This window comes from Dendropsophus ebraccatus, chromosome 5, assembly GCF_027789765.1.
Source record: "Dendropsophus ebraccatus isolate aDenEbr1 chromosome 5, aDenEbr1.pat, whole genome shotgun sequence".
NCBI classification, from domain to species: Eukaryota; Metazoa; Chordata; class Amphibia; order Anura; family Hylidae; genus Dendropsophus; species Dendropsophus ebraccatus.
In genome coordinates, this window is record NC_091458.1 from 18,335,626 (window position 1) to 18,355,398 (window position 19,773).

The 19,773-nt window shown below is 41.2% G+C and overlaps 1 protein-coding gene across 4 annotated transcripts in view; it reads right to left on the reverse strand.

Moving 5' to 3' along the window:
* CNTN5 (contactin 5) overlaps positions 1-19,773 on the reverse strand; it is a 948,473-nt gene that overhangs the window by 519,883 nt on the left and 408,817 nt on the right. For all 4 annotated transcript variants that reach the window (XM_069969612.1, XM_069969611.1, XM_069969613.1 and 1 more), the window contains one exon: positions 14,391-14,469. The gene's annotated coding sequence lies outside the window, so the exon portion shown is untranslated. The remainder of the gene's footprint in view (positions 1-14,390; positions 14,470-19,773) is intronic.

Here is a 19,773-nt window from a genome sequence, read left to right on the forward strand (position 1 = left end):
AAATTATTTGGATATAAGATTTTTGAAAGATACTGTCAATGTACAGTATATTGTAGGTGAAGAAAAAAAAATATTGCGATTCACTTTCTTTAAGAATACAATGGTTATTAGGTTCAGGTAATGGAAAAGTCTTATCGGTAGATTTTTGTATGTATAATGTGTGAAAATTAAAAAAAAAAAAAAAAAAATTAAAAATTAAATTAATTTTTTTTTTTTTTAAACAGTGCCATTTCTATCCATTGTGGCTGTTTCTGGTAGTGCAGCTCTTGGTTGGCACAGTCCAAAGAAAAGAACAGGACATTTTCTTAAAAAAAATAAAAATAAAAAATAAACTATATAATGTATTAGTGCCTGGTGCGCCCCCCTGCCTTCCCTCCCTCCCCCCGCCGACCTCCGTAGCCAGGAAACCGGAAGCCTGAGGCTTGTGGTTTCCATGGCTACTCTAGGGGCTCTGTGATCACTTCAGTGTTGATCCAAATCCAATTCCAAAGAACCATAGAAAGTTGGATGCTCCGTCCCAAACTTCCGACCTCAAACCCTGGCTATATTACATTACACTGTGAGGCTAGGCTCACACTATGTAAAAACCACAGCCGTATTTCATAACAATGAAATATATGAAATAGCGATCGTTTTTTGCCAAACAACGGCCATTATTATGAAACATCGCCGTTGTTTTTAACTAATGTGAAGCTAGCCTGAATCTGCATTCGACCAATCACTTCCTCATTCAAATCATGCGAGACGTAAATGCCTTGCCAGCGATCAATCACATCCAGACTTGTTACCGAATGATCCTTTGAAGAAATGGATCCGGCCTGACAAAATTATCCCTCAATTGAGATAAAAGCTACTAACTCTACTTGTCATAACCGCCGATCTGAAAGCGAAAATTCCGATCACACGCTCCATCTCCAGCAAAGGTAACTTGACGTATCAGTAAATGTTCTCGTGAAATAATTGCGTCTTTTAAGGCTGATTTGTTTTGCGCTTACGTAGTTGACACAGATGAAGGTTTATAAATGTGGGATATTAAACAGCTTCCTCTAAGGAAAAGAAAAAACTCTACCAAAAATAGCTCGCATCATGTGTGATGGATTAGATATAATGATTTCCATCTACAAGACTACAACTCCCAAAACCAGAATCGGGAAGCCAATTGTTTCCTCCATGTTGACCCCCCCCCCTTCTCTTGTATTTGATCTTGGTGCCGTATAATAGCACAAAGCTTCCATTTCTATAGTTTACACCACGTAATAATCTAAATTATAACATTACGACTGCTCATAATCATCCATATGAGCTCGCCATTAGTTTCTTATCTTTTTACTCCTTGTAAATTTCCTCGGGATAATTCAATTAACGGCTCCATATTCCATCTTGTAAATGTTAGACATCAAGACTATGGGATGTATTAAACCATAATGTAGTTTTATATGGAAAAGCAAATTGCCAACGTATGGCATCATAACCCGAAAGCTTAATTCCAATTGAAGATGATAATGAAGATGTTCTGCAGGGGGGAAGGGGAGGGCGACTGTCCATGGAATACAAGGCTGCTCTGGGTATAGAGAATTTCACTAACACAAAGTATGGGATTTTGATTCATAGTTAGATACTTTTTTTTATTTTTATTTTTTTTACAAATTTTGACAGAAAATTAAATACATTTACATTTTACAAATTTAAGTAATGTTATATGCAGCAGGTCAGTCAGAACAGTCTATAGTTTAGGCCAAGGCCATCGTCAAGGTTCTCTAATGTTAAATGGCTAGGGTTGTTTCTAAGGCAAAGTGAACAGTCATAGGTCCATGTCCAAAAGAGAGCTTTTTTTTCGGTGTGCTGTGGAAACACTGCACCTTGAGCATATACCCCACCAGTAGTATTGAGCAGACTTGCTAAACTCTATGAGGGAGATTTATCAAAGGGTGTAAAATTTAGACTGGTGCAAACTACCCACAACAACCAATCACAGCTCAGCTTTAGGTAGTGCTGAAAGGAAAAAGGAGCTGTGATTGGTTGCTGTGGGCAGTTTGCACCAGTCTAAATTTTACACCCTTTGATAAATCTCCCCCTATGGGTTCTGCAATGTTCTCCAAACCTGGATGATTGGCATTTGACTCCCGCTGACTGGAGAATTTGATGGCTCTCTAGGGCTGCCAGAAAAACATGGATACAGCCTATGGCTATGTTCACACTACGTAAAACTATAGCCGTTGTTGCCGATGGCAACAACGGCCGTAGTTTTTGCGGGGTGGAACAATGGCTTAGTTTCAATAGGATCCCGGCCAGAGCGTATGCACATCATACACGCTCCGGCCGGGATCCCATGCGGCCCAGCAAATAACTGACATGTCAGTTTTCTGTGGCCGCAATTCAATGAATCGCGGCCATAGGAAACCCTGTCAGTTCACACTATGAAGCGAGCGTCTCCGGCCGCTCGCTCCATAGTGTGCAGGGGGAAGCTCTGATGCGGGCGAGCACTGATGCGCCCGCATCACAGCTCTGCAGCCAGCCAGATCATCCGGCCGGTACTTAAGTACCGGCCGCGATGATCCACGCAGAGACCGGCCGTTCCGTGACCCAGCAGGGGTCACGGAACGGCCGGTTGTTCACATTGTGTGAACATAGCCTATAGTTGTATCCATGTTGTCCAGGACTCCATAGTGGGCCTTCTAACTCCTCTAGCCAACGGAAGTCAAATGCAGAGCATTCCGGTTTGGAGAACATTGCAGAGCCCGAACAGTTCGGCAAGTCCGCGCAACACTACCCACCAGTCTACATCCATGGCTGAGCTTAGTAAAGATAAACAATAGACAGTCAGTTGAACTACTGTAACTTCAGCTTCAGTTCTTGAGTGAGGTTTATGACAATGAACAATAGATAGTCTATCAGGCTTTCTTCAGTTCACTGTCCATCAATAGGGCTATCTTTAGCAGTAGTCTACATCTATAAATAAGGTTAGCTAAAGATGAACAATAGAAAGTCTATTGGGCTAAATTGAGCCCACTGTCCATCTACAGCTTCAGTTTAACATTCATGGGAGTTTGCAAAAAATCACTAAGAAAGAGATTAAATCTATATCCATCTTTACCTTTAGCTTTACCCTACATCCATCAGGCTATCGTCAGTTTTCCTCTAAATCCATGCTGATGACGACCCAGACTACTTCTATTGAGCTACCTTCATCTTTAGTCTAACTCTTTCAAGCTACAGTATCTTCACCTCTGGTCTACATCTATGAGTAAGGTTGGTTATGATGACTAATGACATTCTATCAGGCTACTTTCTATCAGGCTCTATTTTTTTTTTTTTTTTTTTTAGATTTTTTTTTTTTTTTCTGCCAATGTGGCTGCTTCTGTCAATGGTAAAAGCCAACACCTCTAGATTTCCAATGAAGGAAGCAAGATTTTCTTTTCTTTATGTATGATTTTCCAGTGGCAATTAAACAGGAAAACCCCTTTTATGGAGGGATCCTGATTGCAAAAACTCTTGAGATAGCAAGTGAAGAGGTACTGTGCCTATACAAGAACTTATGCCGCCTTTCTAGTAATTGTAGAAGGTCTTATTGTCTCAAAGCCTATAGATATAAACCTGTGACTTTTTTTTAACTCTCACCCTGTTCCCGATGATGAGTTTGCAGAAGGGCTCTCTATGGGGTGAGTTATGCCTCATGGACTGCCCCAGTGACAGCCCTGGCCCAGCCATCAAATGATTCTCATATAAACTAATAGCAAAGCTTCTACAGCCAGCGGATAAATAAATAAAAAATACATTAAGTGCTCTGTCACAATGATTTATGATGTAGACATCAATGTGAAACTTTCTGTCATATGAATCTTTTCTTGGAGTAACCTAGTAATTTAAGATTTGCTTCTAAATTGACTCTACTTTGAGTCCAAGAGCCGGCTATGGATGACCTTGAGAGGTCACCCAAGTAACTCTGAATGTCTCAATTTCATTCTATAATAACCTGAATAAATGGATGGGAGAAGAAATTCTGGGAACCTCAAGGCTGCGTTCCAAGTGTCTCCATGCTGTGTTCTGTGCTTTACTGTTGACTTCTTGTACAGGTGACTCATTTTATATATTGGGTTTTTATGGTTTTTTTGAAGAAAAGTTCTCATTCTTGGTGCAGAAGTCTGTAAAACTTGGTTATGAAAACATATAGTGCTGTACTGCAGACTATGTATCTCTGCTCAGAGGATCAGCTGTCAGAGTACCATCACTATTTTTTTGGAAAATATAAAAAAAAATGTCTTAAAGGGTATTTTGTTTAAGAAAGTTATCCCTAATGCACAGGATAGGGGAACTAGCTGATCGGCTTGGGTGTTACTGTTGGGACCCCTATAGATCTGACATCAGAAATGGATGTAAATGAATAGAGTGTATACACATATAGGCAGTGAGTGGTCTGTTCATTTTTTATGGGGTTTCGGTTTAACTTTGGCAATGTTCGGAGGCACCATAGAAAATGAATAGAGCACTAAGTGGACATTTCCTGTGTTCTCTGAATCAGTGGGAATCTAGGTAGTTGCCCCCACACCCCTGACCACTATGTCATTATTGTATGATGCATATAATCACGGGCTCATCACTGTCTTATTTACAGATGTGTCCATCCTTACCTTTTCATTAGTTAAAGGAGCACTCCAGAGACTCTAATTCGTTCAAACTCTTTTGACTGGCAACAGGAAGGGGCGACAAGAGCCCCTTTGCTGCCACCAATGTTTATGTTGGGAAATGCAGGACATTCTAAGTTGAACATTCTTAGGTATACTATTATAGTGTTATGAACCTTATAAGGGTGAATTCAATTTTGACAATTTTGGGGGAAATAAGTCTATGCCCTGAACAGGAAGCCCATTGCTGTAAATTAGAAGGGTGTAATGTTTTATTTCACTTGTGGTGGAGCTGCAGAAAATTAAGTCCAAACTGCCAGTTTTTCTCAATCACGGTGATAGAGTTGATTGTTGGGGGTCTAATCAGTGGAACAATGTGTGATTAGATTACCGGTGACCATTCTAAGCGGATAACCTCTTCTAAAGAGGTTGTTATATCATGCTTGTTTTAGATATCATCTAGGGGTGGTATGTCTAGGATTCTCATTTATAGACCAAAAAGAAGAGCTAATAACAAGTAGAGATGATTGATCATCGGGATTTTTCAGGTTTGTTTGAACTCGAACCATCAGCTTTCCATTCAAATTGAATGGAAAGCTGATGGTTCGAGTTCGAATTAACCTGAAAATTCCTGATGTTCGATCATCTCTACTAACAAGCAGAAGCTGTTTTTTTTCTGGTGGGGTCATCAAATAGACAATATATAAAGATGAGTGAGCGAGAGTCTGAATTAATCAAGTTTGTTTCAAATTTCCCCCCAATTGGATTCATCGCAATACAGAAGAGTTATGGACTAGGGATGAGGGCTAGATTTAGATTAGAGTTATGATGATTAGATATCGTAAAAGAGTTCCATTGTGGGCCCAAAAATGATATTCTGAGGCTGTGGTTACACGTCTTCATGGTCCTCCTCTACGTTTTCTGCTCCCCCCGTGTCCTCTTCAGTATCTCTGTATCACCTGCTGACTGCAGCCACCACCACCTCCAAGATAACAGTAGCCAACTCAGCCAATCACAGACTGAGACAGAACAGCGTCATGGCCAGTGATTGGCTGAGTGGTCCGTCACTGAAGAGGTGAGGTTGGAGAAGCTGCAGGAAGATAGCAGGGGAATGTGGAGAGATAAGAATTAGAGATGAGCGAACCGGATTCGGGTTCGAGTCCATCCGAACCCGAAAGATCGGCATTTGATAAGCGGGGGCTGCTGAACTTGGATAAAGCTCTGAGGTTGTCTGGAAAACATGGATACAGCCAATGACTATATCCATGTTTTCCACATAGCCTTAGGGCTTTATCCAACTTCAACAGCCACCGCTAATCAAATGCCGAAAGTTCGGGTTCGGATTCACTCGAGCATGCTCGAGGTTCGCTCATCTCTAATAAGAATATCAGAAGAGTAGCATGATATTAATATTGCGGAAGTACCCCTTAAAACATATTTTTGAAAAACAACCCACTTTAAGATCAAAGAATCAGTAATAACAGTGATTTGTCCAACAATAGCCATGTAGATACCGAAATGGAATATTTTACTCAATTATCTCACTGTTTCTTCTAGAACATCAACCACATTATAAGTAGAATTTATGTTGCCTTTGATTCGTTTTTTATAGAATACTTTTGCCTTTTATGGGCGTGATAGTAAAGCGTGATGCGTGAAAATACTCCCAGAAGATAAAAGTAGCCAAATCATTGTATTATACGCACTATGGAAAATCCAATCTCATACCAAGAAAAAAAAAAACAAGCACCTCCAATCCTGTAAAACTATTACTACGATGTAGCAAATAACACGACTAAAACGTCACCCTACGGAATCACTTAAGACAACCCCAGAGGCGGACAAGAGGCAACAACCATGAAATGTTCCAAAATCTAAAGACATATTTCATCATTCTGGTAAAGATTTCACTTCCCCCGCCCCCCTTTCCCCCTATGCCTGATAAGTCCACCAGATGAGCTGTAACTAAGTGACTACAGATAAATGTGCTTTCCTCCATTAAACATTAGCATGAAATTACAGAAAATTCAATATAAATGTCCAAAATGATGTATGTTGCACTTTAAAAAAATAAAAAATAAAATAAAATAAATGATAAAATTTTTCAGTCGCGGAGTAATTATGGCGGCAGATCAGCTATCAGTGTTTTTCAGAGAACTAGAAATGGTCAAGTAGACGGCAGGAGAGTGAAACATTTAGTGCAATTTAAATTCTTTTAATAGAAATGTAATTGCAAAGAAACAATCACTTGTAAAATGTCAGCTGGTGGCGTAGAAATTTCATTATTTCTGCAAAAAGGACAAATTAGGTTCTGGATGATACAACTTTAGACGTGAATATATTGGGAAAGGACATTTCTGCTTTTGGCTGAAGTGATTACTGATTATAGGAGGCTTCCATTATTGTTCTTAGACGCCAAAAGTTCTAAAACAGATAGTGCTGAGATGTAGCAATAAGTTTTCATTTGAAAAGCCAAATATAGATATGTGTCCAACCTTTCCTTACGGCCCAGTACAAATGTGTCCACCCTTACCTTTCCTCTTGGCTCAGTACAGGATATGCTTACTTGTACCTTTTAATCTTGGCTGAGTACAGATATGACCATCCTTACCCTTCCTCTTGGCTCAGTACAGATGTGTCCACCCTAAGCTTTCCTCTTGGCTCAGTACAGATGTGTTCACCCTTACTTTTCCTCCTGGTTTAGTACAGATGTGTCCACCCTACGCTTTTCTCTTGGTTCAGTACAGATGAGTCAACTCTCACCTTTCCTCTTGTCCCAGTAAAAATGTGCCTACCCTTACTTTTCCTCTTGGATCAGTGCAGAAATGTCTACCCTTATCTTTCCTCTTAGCTCACTACAGGTGTGTCAACCCTTACATTTCCTAATGGCCCAGTATATATGTGCCCACCTTTATTTTTCTTCTTGGCTTAGTACAGATGTGCTCACCCAACCCTTTTCTCTTGGGTCAGCATAGATGTGTCCACTCTTCCCTTTCCCCTAGTTAATTAAGGACTCCACTTTCTCATTGAATGAATTCTATACACTATAAGGACATGCTATCAGAACACCCTAACTGCTTCATCTACATTACTAATGGTCCACACAAACACAGCATACACATCTCCTTACACCAGTAGTGTTATCAAATCATGTTTTTGTGAACGGCTGGTGTTTCCACATCATACATCATAGGATATGTTTATGTTAAAAGAGGACACACCTGCCACCCTAGTAAGTCTACACCAGGGGTTAAGGGAAAGATCGTAGTCTTCTAAGTTATAGATAGCAAAATTTAACTCCTCCTTTACCCTTAAAAAATGCTCAACAGTACATAAATAAGTAAATGAGTCCACTATAATATCAATAGTGTTGAGCGGAGAGGCTAAGGCTGGGTTCACACTGCGTTTTTGCAATCCGTTTTTTTTTTCATCCGTTTTTTTTGGGGGAAAAAACAGATAAAAAAAACGGATGCATTTGTGTGCATCCGTTTTGATCCGTTTTTCCATTGACTTCCATTGTAAAAAAAAAAAAAAAACAGATCAAAACGGATCAGTTTTTTTTTTTTGATGGACACAAAAACGTAGCCAACACTACTTTTGTGTCCCTAAAAAAAAAAAACGGATCTATTTTGATCCGTTTTTCTTTTACAATGGATGTCAATGGAAAAACGGATTAAAATGGATGCACACAAGTGCATCCTTTTTTTGCAAAAAAAACGGATGAAAAAACGGATTGCATAAACGCAGTGTGAATCCAGCCTAAACTGTTTGGTTCTTCAACATTGTTCGAACCTAAACCCATGGCATTTGACTCCCTGTGACTGAAGAAGTTGGATGTAGCCCTAAGGGGTCCTGAAAAGCATGGATACAGTCAAAGGCCAGGAAAACATGGAGGCAGCCTATTGGTGTATCCATCTTTTCCAAGACTCCCTAGGAAGGCATCCAACTTCTCCAACAGTTGGGAGTCAAATGCAGTGTTCAGGTTCGGAGAACGTTGCTAAACCAGTTCGGCCAGTCAACTCAATACTAATTACTAACCAATTAGTAATTCTCAACATTTGCTACGGTTGTGTCACCAATTGTCTAGATTCTAATGATGCCATTGATTGCACACAGTTTTTTCAGGATCCGATGTAGGAATTGTCTGGGTGTCACATACATTTCTATAAGCCATGTAACCATAACTCGAGCCTATCATACAGATTAATCCAGGGCACAGATCTTCCAGCAGGATTCCATGAGACAGACATGAGCTATTTTACAGTTGTGTATTAATCCGACCAGTTTTACATATCTCTTCACATTTTCCGATTTCCTTTTAACCCAGCCAATGGCTTCTGCCACTCACTGACTTGATTACTTTGATAACCTCAATCAAAAGGCAATTACCCAGCGAGGGCACAAGGTAATTATTCCCATCCACTGAAGATTGAAGGCACCTGAATAGACAGATGCAATCCTCCAAGCATTGACTATATTGGTAGAAAAATTACCACTTCAGATTTCAAAGTCACTGAAGAAGAAATTGATTTGTTTGCAAATTTTCTCCATTTTTTCAGGGAAAAAAAGGTGATATTAATCTTTCGCCTAATCTTTCGCCATAGTAAAGAATAATTGAAAAAAATAATAATAATAATTTAATAATATATATGTATTTCTACTGAATAATAATAATAATAATAATAATAATAATAATAATAATAATAAAAAAAAATAATAATAATAGTAATAATAATAATAATAATTATTATTATTATTATTATTATTATTATTATAAACAAAATAAAAAAACAAAAACAAAGTAAGCTCAAGAAATCAAAAGAAAATCACTGCCCTTTCCCATGGGGCCACACACCATTTCCACTAAGACACGCCCCTTTGTCAAACAAGGCACAGAAATGTCTAAAATGTGCCTAAGATATATGATAGAGGTGGCACAAAACATGTGGGACAGTTTTTCTATGTATACTTCTATAAGTGCTCAGGTTGAGGATAACTTTCATATGCATGGGTGACATGAGTTGGTATTTGCTATGTGTAGCAATGGGGACCAAGAGTCACTTAGCAGGAGCAGGGACCAGCATCAATGGCGTGATGTCAGCAGTAGAGTTTTACCCCTTTAAGTGACAGATGACAGCTATATAGCTGGGTGCCTATTTAATTCATGAAAGCAGCACTATGCATTTAACATATATAACCCTTGGTTTTGAGTGTAAATTGAAAAGGTTTTCTTAAAGGAGAAGTCCCATCAAGTTAAAAAAGGCAGGGGGTGCGGGAAAATAAACAAGTAAACTCACCCGTCCCTGTGCCTCTGTAGTGCCAATCCTGTGTCCCGGGTACACCACATGCCTGGCTGCAACATCACAACCCGGCTGAGTGATTGCCCGCTCAGCCAGTCACTGTAAGACTGTAATTTTTTGTTCATTATTATGGGGGCTGCCATAGTGACTTTACCGTGGCTTTACAGTGGCTTTACAGCAAGACTCATGGAAATAGACATCAATAGACAGTCTGTCCCCTTGAGATAAATGTGAGACATTACTGAGTATGCTCTGTGAGCTTTAAAGAGGTCATTCCACAGGGAGCTGCTATTGTCAGGAGGCAATTCAGAAAAAGGACGGTACCCCCGGCAACCCTCATGCCGGCCCTGATCCATTAACCCCTTCCCGCACAAGGACGTAACTGTACATCCTCGCGTGGGTGGGGGAGTTCAGAGCAGGGCCGCACAGTGACCCAGCTCTGAACCGCCGTGGTCCCGGGTGCGACATGTAGCCCGGGACAGCGGCTATTAGCGGGCATGGTCCGATCGCCGTGCTGCTAATTAAGTCCGCAGATGCAGCTGTCAAAGTTGACAGCTGCATCTGAAGACTTACTGCAGCTGTTCCCTGGTGGTCTAGTGGGGAGATATCCCCCCCGTGACGTTGTCACGGAGGAGCGATCTCCGTGTCTGGTGCCGGCCAGGGTCTGCTCCATGATGGTTCGGAATTCTATTGCTTTTGGCTACAACAGCCAAAGGCAATAGAACACTGATCTCATCAATCTATGCTGTATATCTTAGACAGCATAGATTTCTATGAGAGATCAGTGTATTTATGGTAGAAGTCCCCCAGGGGGAATAACCCTAACCCCAGGGGGGCTTCTAGCATATGTATAAAAAAAAAGTGTTGTTAAGAAAAAGCCCCCTCCCCTAATAAAAGTTTGAATCACCCCTCTTTTCCCATTTGCATATGCGCAATCAAGGTATCAATAGAAACACACATCATGGCACAAAAAATTACACCTCACACAGCCCCATAGGCCAAAGGATAAAAGCGCTATACTTAGGCTGCGTTCACACTACGTATATTTCAGTCAGTATATGTATATTTCAGTCAGTATATTTCAGTCAGTATTGCAACCAAAACCAGGAGTGGATTAAAAACACAGAAAGGATCTGTTCACACAATGTTGAAATTGAGTTGATGGCCGCCATATAACAGTAAATAACGGCCATTATTTCAATATAACAGCCGTTGTTCTAAAATAACAGCAAATATTTGCCATTATATGGCGGCCATCCACTCAATGTCAACATTATGTGAACAGAGCCTTTCTGTGTTTTCAATCCACTCCTGGTTTTGGTTGCAATACTGACTGAAATATACTGACTGAAATATACATATACTGACTGAAATATACGTAATGTGAACGCAAAAAATACCAAATCCAGCTAAATGCTGGAATAAATTCCCCTTACGGCAATCACATATAAATCAAAAATAACCTATTAAGGATATACTGGGGAAAACATCTTAAAACATCAATTTTAATAATACGGTTAAAATAGAAAAACCCTACAAACAATTAATACCACATACGTGGCGAACACAAAGTACAGATAAAATTCTACAAGGCCACGCACCAACCACGTGGCACTCCTGGACCCTAATCCACACCAAGGTTAATGAATGCGGTGGTAAAAAATAAAGATACGATCTCACCCATTCAGTTGTCCAACTCGTTCATGGTGTGTCACTCCATGGTCCAGTGTAAAGCAGGAGTATACACTCACATTTAGCAGGCCTTCCTTCGGAAGGCATACCAGGAAGCAAAAGTAGCGGTTGCATAGCATGTGCTCATATTGACAAGTGCAAATACTTTGAGAGTAATGTCAATGGGAGATGTTAAGAGATCAGGGATTTTAGAAACTGCCGCTCTAAGGGAGTAGTGTACAAAGTGACATGTCCTTGTGGATTGGAGTATGTGGGGAAAACCTGTTAAGAGTTGAGGAGGAGGGTGGGCGAACATCTTAGAGATATTAGAGTAAGAGCTGACAAACCACTGGCAAGACATGTCAATAGCATGCATGGGGGAGATGCAAGTGGTGTGAGATTTGTGGGTATAGAATTGGTAAAGCCAAATCCCAGAGGGGGTGATTGGGATAGATTGATTTTGCAAAGAGAAGCCCAGTGGAATTTCTGCTTGCAAACTGTGGCACCAAAAGGCTTAAATGAACAATTCAATTTTGCGTGCTTTCTATAAACTATCCTACTCGTTAACCTCTTCCCCCCCACCCCTATAAATCTCTCTCCCCCCCCCCTCTATACTTGGACTCTATAGGGCCAACTGTATTTTCTATCAGTATCGCTTAGTCTGTACTTGGGCTCTAGGTTGTAAAATAATGCTTCTTATACCCGTTTAATTTTGCTATCATCCAGCTAGTGCCTAGGTTAATCTATTTCGGTATTTTGATTGCGGAGGAATGTATATACAAATCCGGTAACGGCATAAGGTTTGTTTACTTCTTGTTGCTGGGGGCGTGGATAGATACGTCATGCATCCTCATGGCAACGTCTGACGCCAACTGGTGTATGCGCGCGGCCGGCCCGGAAGTGACGTCATTCGTCACCGGGAGCTGAGCCGGCGTCCAGGAAGCGTGGATCATGGCATCTGGAATAAGGTAACTACATAAGGGACCCCATACTAGACGATACCAGGGATCACTAGTTCAGTCTACAGGTAGCCACTGCACCAGACTGCACCTCGGCAGGCCCCGAAGCTAATATAGTGCATCGGCTCATTACTTACCCACTGGTATAGTTTACAGCATTGAGCACTTTGGCATGGGGATTTGTTTACCTGCACAGGACACTTTTTTGTAGTCACCACTGTGACCATATTTAGGTACTCTGTTATTTACGCACTTTAATACCCAGATTAAGTTATTTCCCTTTTTGTTTGCCATTCCCCTGATGATAATTGGCAAATCCAATAGAAACGGGCCACGTCGGGAGGCAGATATAGGGTTTCTATAGGGATTGGAGTTCAAAGGGTAGATCGGGGCAGGCGTTACTCCCGCTGGATCCGCCCGCTCCACGGAGAGGGCAGACAGCGGGAATCTGCTGCCGAGCGTTCGGGTTCATACGAACCCGAACCTCTGCAGGTTCCGACCATCCCTAGTACATTCACTTTAAAGTGTCACTGTTGTTTATTTATTTTATTTTATTGTTTTTGCAGAAATCAATAGTACAGGCGATTTTAAGAAACTTTGTAATTGGGTTTATTAGCCGAAAAATGCATTCTTATCATGAAAAAGCAGTTTGAAGCTCTCCCCTCTGTCTTCATGGTTCTCTTATGGAGAGGGGAGGGGTGGAGGGAGATGAGGCACCAAAACCGGACAAGAAAGAGTTAATATACAACTACATCACCGGGCTATCTCCTCTGAAGTCAGCTCTGACCGGTCTGACCTCTGGCTTTCACACAGGTCCCCCTGTGTAATCATGTGTTCTCTGCTCTCTGCTGCTGACTAATCTCCCTCTTTCATCCTCCCCTCTCCGTAGGTTACACAGGGCCCCAATGATGTGAAAGAGTCCGGTGAAGGAGAGAAAGGAGGGAAGGGACCTGGGGAAAGGCTTTTTGAATGCAGATAATGGCATATTTGAATAATAAACCCAATTACAAAGTTTCTTAAAATCGCCTGTAATATTGATTTCTTAAAAAAAATAAATAAATAAATAAAAATAATAATAATAATAATAATAATAATACTACGACACTGTGCATTAGGATGGGCTACACTACCCCATACAACCTGAAAACAGAGGTAGAGCTGTTTGTGGAAAAAAGTCAGCCAAGTTTTTCTGATCCTGGATTATCCCTTTAACCCCTAGGCGACCCTGGACATACCCGTACGTCCAGGGCCGCCTCCACGCGTTCAGAGCGGGGCCGCGCGGTGGCTGCGCTCCCAGGTGCCTCTCGTAGTCCGGGACCACTTACTGCAGCACTTCCCTGGTGTCTAGTGGGGAGGATCGCTCCACACATCTTACCCTATCCGGGGTCAGCGCCGTAATGGCGCTGATCCCGGCTCGGCACTCGATTGCTTCGGGCTGCAGCAGCCGTTATAAGCCTGGGAATGGAGCGAATTTTAGGAACATATATTTGTTAACAATGGTTTGACTTTGGTTTGAAGTGCTATGGCCTTTTAAGCACAAGGAGGGAAAAAACAAAAACGCAAAAATTTAAATTGGCCGGGTCCTATAAGGGTTAAGAAAAAAAAAAAAGAAAAGAAAAAAGACTAAAACAGAGAGAGATCAGGTCATATATAACCCTGCATACACCGGGCCGGTGGTGAAGCCCTGACAGGATGGAGAATAAAGCACCGATCTTCTCACTGTGTTATCCTCCCAGCGATGAACATTCGTCTCCACCAGTATAAACACGTCGCATTGCTTACGTTTTCATGCATAAAATAGCTTTTAAGGAAATGTCATTGTGATTAGGAGGATTTACCTTCTCAAAATTTTTCGGGAACAATGGGACGCCCGCAGCAAATTGTAGATCCAATTTTGAGAAATTGTCCTAGTCCAATCTAGAAAAAGAAAAATGTGCGAGATTAGAAGTCTGGCGCAGTGATTACTTAACATTTCCTTTTTTCGAGAGTAAATCTTCACAGCGCTGTCATCACCTTCAGTCCCATTATACTAACACCTCATAGGATTTACACTTTCACTACACAACCAAATCAAACACATAAATCAGCACAAAACTTGTAAGATTTCCATACGGATAAAAACTTTCTTTTAGACATCGGGTGAAAACGTCTTGCAGACTTTTTTTTTTTGCAGCGTATTTAAGCTACTTCTTAAAGGGTTTACCCAGGATTAGAAAGTTGCTTCCTTCCAGAAACAACTCTAGTCCTGTTTTGCAACTAAGTTCCATTGAAGTAAATGAAGTCCAGTTGCAATACCACACACAACCTGAGGACAGAGTTGGGGCAGTGCTGTTTTTGGAGGAAAGTAGCTGTGTTTATCTAATGGTGCTTTATGTTAAAGGGTAAAAATCTTTTTCTGGTTTCAGAAAGTTATATGGATTTGTAATTTACTTCTATTTTTTAAAATCTCCAGTCTTCCAGTACTTATCAGCTGCTGTATGTCCTACAGGAAGTGGTGTATTCTTTCCAGTCTGACACAGTGCTCTCTGCTGCCACCTCTGTCCATGTCAGGAACTGTCCCGAGCAGGAGAGGTTTTCTATGGGGATTTGCTGCTGCTCTGAAAAGTTTCTGACATGGACAGAGGTGGCAGCAGAGAGCACTGTGTCAGACTGGAAAGAATACACCACTTCCTGCAGGACATAAAGCAGCTGATAAGTACTGGAAGGCAGGAAATTTTTAAATAGAAGTAATTTACAAATAAACTAATGGCTGATCAGAGACCCAGCCAATCTGATTGGCAGAGACTCAATAGTAAGGACAAATAGAAGACTGGAGCAGTAAGCATACTTTCCTCTCAGCCAATCACCAGCTTAGGTGAGGCACCGCTGCAGCCACTGATTGGCTGATCAGGGACTCATCCTTGGCCAATCATCAGAGACTTAGCCAATCAGTGGCTGCAGTGGTTCCCCGCCTTAGCTGCTGATCTGCTGAGAGTCGACAGTGAAGACAGATAGAAGACTGAAGCGGTAAGTATAATTTCCTCGATCACCCCACAACCACCACCACCAACAGAGCACAATCTGGCCCCTAGGGTGTTAATTTAACCACAAACTGTCACTTTCAGATTAGCCAGAGGGGGCACCTGGTTAAACACTCAAATCTATTGTTTTCAATGGGGTTTTTTACTCAAGTTGACCATTAAAAAAAAAGCTTGCTTATCTCCAATCCCATCCCATGGCCCAAATGTTGAAATAGGCCATAAGGGCAAACATATAAGTGACCCAGCATAGGGGTTGTATCAAGCAGAAAAATCAACGCCTTCAACATTTTAGGATATGGTACTACAACTATGCTAGACATACGTGAACACAGGCGAAAAAAGAATCTCCTCATTTGCTGTCTTTATGACTGGATGTTCCCTTAAAACTGACTTGTAAAAAGCATCAAAGCAAGAAAAAAAAAAAAAGATCAAGCGTATTTTAAGAACAGAAATAAGAAAGTTTCACTAGTAATTTGCATTAAGAAAGTCAACAGAAACTTTCCCAGACCAATTCCTGGGACCCGGGTCAGTGTGAACATTAAACTAACATTTTAATGAGGCTGAAGAATGGAGGATTTGAAAAACTCAATTATTTCTAAAAAAAAAAAAATGAAAATAAAAAAATATATATATTTTGAGTTTTTTTTTTTTGTTATTATAACTTCATTCCGCCGTCTTATCTCACCAGCGCTTTTTTTGTTGGCGGCAGCGAGTTGATGTCATTGCAGACAATGTAACTAAATAGAATTCAGAGAGAATGCCTCCCGCCGAGCTGAGATACGCCGGTCACCCTGTGGTGCTTTTTAATTCTATGTAGCAAACAGCATTGCGTCTGTCAGGATCAGAGATAGACACAAAATGCGGTTGATACAGGTATAATCTGCAAGTTCTTTTAATTATTTTAGCTACACAGGACCCCTGTGAATTTTAAGACTTCAAAACAATCATTACTCATTACGGGAAGCTGGTGGCTTATTTCTTCTCCGATTTTTTAAAAGGAAATACAAAGTAAATATTGTCATTTGTCACCCGGGTGTGGATATATTTTAATTTAGTGCTTTCACTTAATAGAGACTGTTCTTCAGTATAGTACTCTCTCTAATTGAGTCTAGGTTTTCAGGATACACTGTCTATACTGGTGCTTCCTTAAAGGGGAACAAATCTAACAACAAATCTAACCTTCTGATAGACCCCTATTGTGCTTGGGGTGCAGAGGAGGAAGGTGTGTCTCTTAACTTTCTCCTCAGTGCAGTTGACTGCTTGGCCCAGAGCACCGCTAGGAGCACTCCCCACCCCCATAGCGTTCAACCAGCTTGCTCGCTTCATTGATTATCATAACCCTACACTATGGATGCAGGGTAGTGTTCCTAATGGTGCTCCGGGTCAAGAAGTAAACTGTTAACTGCTTGGGAATGAAACAGAGGAGGAAGGTTAGAGACATACCTTCCTCGTTGGCGCCCCATGCACAATAGGGGGCTCCCAGCAGGTTAGATAAGTCTAATCTGCTGATAGTTCTCCTTTAAAGTGACATTCCAACTAAATTTTCATAATTAGCCATAAGGACCTACAAGTGACTCTATTACATGATTGGCTGAAAAAAAGCCGCCAAACATGCAGGAAGGGGAAGATGCCATTGTCTTGAGTATTCCAAGATGCTCGTCCAAGTAAGGAGTACCATCGAGTACCCTAATACCAAGTACCAAGCTCGGACGAGCATGTTCATTCATCTCTAGTCTATAACATGATTAAATATGTCATTCTGGTCTTTCGAATGGACATCTTTCAAGGTACTCCTGTTCTTTTAAGCCCCATACACCACAGAAGGTGCCCAAAGCAAGACACATCCCTTCTATGATGTCACATCCTACCCTGCAACTATTGGCTGAGAATGAAGTACACAACCTTCCTGATCTGCCCATGTCCTCCACATTTAGTAACATCTTGGTCTTAGAACTTGGTCACCAGACTGTTGAAGGGATCATGCTTCTCACACCAGTACCACAGTATTGTTAGTGTTTACTTACACTTGTTCTTGCAATAGCTTTTATTAGTTATTGTGCAAGGATTGTTCCATTGTAGTGAACAGGACAATGTTGTAGTTATCTGCACCATCAGTACTAAATATGGCAAGAACGAGTGTGAGCAAACAGTGAAGGGTCTGGGGCCCTGACATGAATGTCAGGGTCCAGTCAAATAGCTGATCATTGGGGAGTGCACCACCACTACTAAATGAGGATGAGTAAACAGTGAAGAAGCTGAGGCAATGGCAGTGATGAGCGGTCTTGCAGAACATTTGGGTTCAGCCATACTCAAACACTTAACATTTGACTTCTGGCAGCTAGAGAAGTTTGATACAGCCCTATGGAGTCCTGGAAACCTTGGGTACAGCATATGGGTGTATTCATGTTTTCCAAGACTCCCAAGTAGGGCTGACCGAACATCGGGAATTTTCAGGTTTGATCGAACTCGACCCTTCGTCATTTGATTCCCGATGCCTTCCCGTTCCATGTGGAAGGTGGAGACAGCCCAAGTACCGCCTGAAAAACAGGGATACAGCCTAGGCTATGTCCAGACCCCAGACCCTAGTCCTTGAGCAGTAAGAGCCCCATCCTTTCTTTCTTTGAAAAATATAGCCATTTTTGTCAATGTCACAGAATTTGAATGAATCAATGGACCATGAACACCATTAAAACGCCTTCTAGCCTCGGTTAAATGGAACAAGGTAGTGGAATTTCCCTGTTCTGGGGATTGCGCTGATCCCAGCAGTTGGACACCCACTTATCAGGCCTATATCACCTTTCAGTGAATAGTAGAAGAATGCTTTAGGTTACAACCACTTTAAGGCATAAGTAATGTATTGTACATGAGCACAGAGCAACTAAAAACCAATCCTGTTACTCAAGATTGGGTTAAGTCAACTGTATAATAAATTGTCAGCCATGCAAATAGATCCAAACCCCCGATAATGAAGCTCCTGAAATGGTCCCATCTGCCAACCAGTCTTCTGGAAAATAGCTGCCAATAATCCTTATGGGAATGTATCTCCAGTTATCCCCTGTCCACACTAATGGACTAGAGCAGACAAAAGGCCATATTGACAGATAGGTTCAAAGGGTGAGGGTGAGCAGGAAAAGGTTTAAAATACACATGGCGGCTATCAGTAGTAGTATAGGCTGCCACAAATATAATTTTCTCATTTAGGTCACTTACAGAAAACTCAGGGGGCCAAACCAGAAAGTCGTTGACCTTTGGACTTCGGATCACTTTAATGCTCTTGTGTGCACTTTATTGATTTATGATGTTGAATGTTTAATTTCATGAATGCAGTCGACTAAGCCAGTGCCATTTTATATCACGGATAAGAGAATTAGTCATGTGAACCTCGACTAATTAAGTTTACAGAAGATTCCCCGGTGACCGCACAATCATGTTGTAGAAAAATCGATAAAACCGAGCCGAGCAGGCAGGGAAAACAAGAAACTCAATTAGAATAATCTGGGCTGAATTTACAGAAATCCTAAGAATTTTTATACAATTTGCCTGCACTCAAGTTTGAAAAGTTCTACTTGACAAGTATAATTTAGGATGGGGGAGATTTATCAAACATGGTGTAAAGTGAAACTGGCTCAGTCGCCCCTAGCAACCAATCAGATTCCACCTTTCATTCCTCACAGACTCTTTGGAAAATGAAAGGTGGAATCTGATTGGTTGCTAGGGGCAACTGAGCCAGTTTCACTTTACACTATGTCTGACAAATCTCCCCCGATGAGTATAAAAACATATAAAGTACACACCACTTTGTGGAGGGCTATATAGGCAATGTACAGGTTTCTTCCACTATCGTTTTACCAGGTAAAATGGACTGATGAGCTATCCAAAGGGTAGCTCATAAATCACTGATCGGCAGCACCCATGCGGATCAGCTCTTCTGTGCTCATACTACACACTGAGCGGGATCAAAAATACTTGTCTCCTTACACTGTGTAGTAGGGGCAACATGTCGCTGCAGATCAGCTCCCTTTCAACTAGACACCAATGGAGTTGCAGTTACAGGTCACCACTGAAGATGAACAAACTTCAAGTACATTTAGTTTCTTTCAGGCCCAAATTCTTTACATTTGATTATCGGTGGCTGAAGAAGTAGGACTCCCTAGGGCTGCATCCAACTTCTTCAGCCACTGGTAATCAAAAGCCAAGAGTT